The sequence below is a fragment of the Emydura macquarii genome, unplaced genomic scaffold, assembly GCF_026122565.2.
Source record: "Emydura macquarii macquarii isolate MOO-44397 ecotype Brisbane River unplaced genomic scaffold, CSIRO-AGI_Emac_v2 contig_1692, whole genome shotgun sequence".
Taxonomy (NCBI): domain Eukaryota; kingdom Metazoa; phylum Chordata; order Testudines; family Chelidae; genus Emydura; species Emydura macquarii.
The window spans coordinates 2,379,239-2,380,714 of record NW_027131829.1 but is presented as its reverse complement, the minus strand read 5'-3'; positions in this window follow the sequence as shown (position 1 = coordinate 2,380,714).

Genomic DNA, 1,476 nt, shown 5'->3' with positions numbered 1-1,476 from the left:
CGCCCTGGCACCGTCCCTCCTGTGCGTCGATGCCCTGGGCAGCGCCTCCGAGAGAACGGCCCAGCCAGCCCCGGCTCCAGCCCTTATCAGGCCAGGCCCAGCCCCAACCCCCCGGGGCCCTTATCAGAGGGGAAGCAGCCGCGTCCGGCAGGCCCTGGGGGCGCCCGTCTGAGGGGAGCTGCCCGGCCGCGGCCCAGGGAAGTGGAAGCAGGAGGCAGGGCCCGTGGGTGTTCCCTGGCGCTGGGGGCCCGGGCAGCGCACGGCACGGACAGGGAGCCCGGGGCCAAGGCTGCCCCGTGGGGCGGAGACCGACACGGGACCTGGCGCGGGTCTATCGCACGGACCCGTCTAGCGCAGGGAGCGTCTGCACCCTGGAATCCCGACGGGGGATCCAAACCCACCCCAAGAAACGCCCCGCGTGGGACGTCGCCGGGCCCGGGGCGTGACACGCTTCAGCAAGCGTTTCTCGAGGGACCCGGCCAAGCCAGAGCTGGGCTAGTCCCGGCTGAGGCACGTCGGGGGCCAGCCGGAGGGGAAACCTGCTGCAGGGGCCGAGCCAGACTCTGCCCGGCAGAGATGGGGTGGGACGTGTGGGGTGATTATCCCACAGCCGAGCCTGCAGTGTCAGAGCCGGGCCGGGGGCTGCCCTCCTGAGTAGATCAGCCCCAGGCGCCGCCTCTCGCACTCGCCACAGGGCGGCGCCACCGCACGGGGCCGGCGGAGGAGCGTTGCCCCGAGCCCCCGGTGATTTGGGGTCCCCAGCTTGAGGCACCCCCAGGGGCCTGCTCTGGCCAGCAGGCCTGGCTCCTTGTCCCCCGAGGGAGCCAGGCTCACCCAGCCCCATCTCCCCGTCCCATGGCTCTCAGCGCCCTGCGGGGGGGGGCATTCCCGGCGGGCACTGGAGGCAGGGGCTTGCTCAAGGTCACACGGGGCCGAGCCGGGAACCGCTCCCCGTAGCTCCTGGACCCAGGCGAGACTAGCCCCCAGGCCTGGCCTGGCCTTCCCCCGGGAACACCGCCAGCGCGGACAGCAGGGGCGGCCTGGAGACCCTTCCCTGGAGCAGCAGCACCCGGCTCCGGGGGCAGGCGAGCTGCCGGCCGGGCAGGGGACAGGCTGCCCCGGTGCCCTGGGATCCCGGCTCAGGACCAGGCTCTCGCACCAGGAGTCACACGAGGCCCCTGGGCCGGGGAGAAGCCACTGGCCCAGCAGCTACCATCCCGGCAGGCCCAGAGCAGGCTGGGTCTTCGCAGATGCACCAAGGCAAAGCCTGAGGCTGGAGTCGGGGTGTCCCTGTCGTCATCCCGGCCCCCCCCCAGGCAGCTGCATTGCTGCCAGCACTAGAGGTCCCGCAGCACCGTGTGCGGGGCAAAGGGGCCGCTGTGCCAATCAGGTTCTCCTTCCCCTCCCAGCCCAAAGAACCCCCTGATCTCATGCTCCACCCCAGAGGTGGCTGAGTCTCAGGGGGGTTGTGTCTAT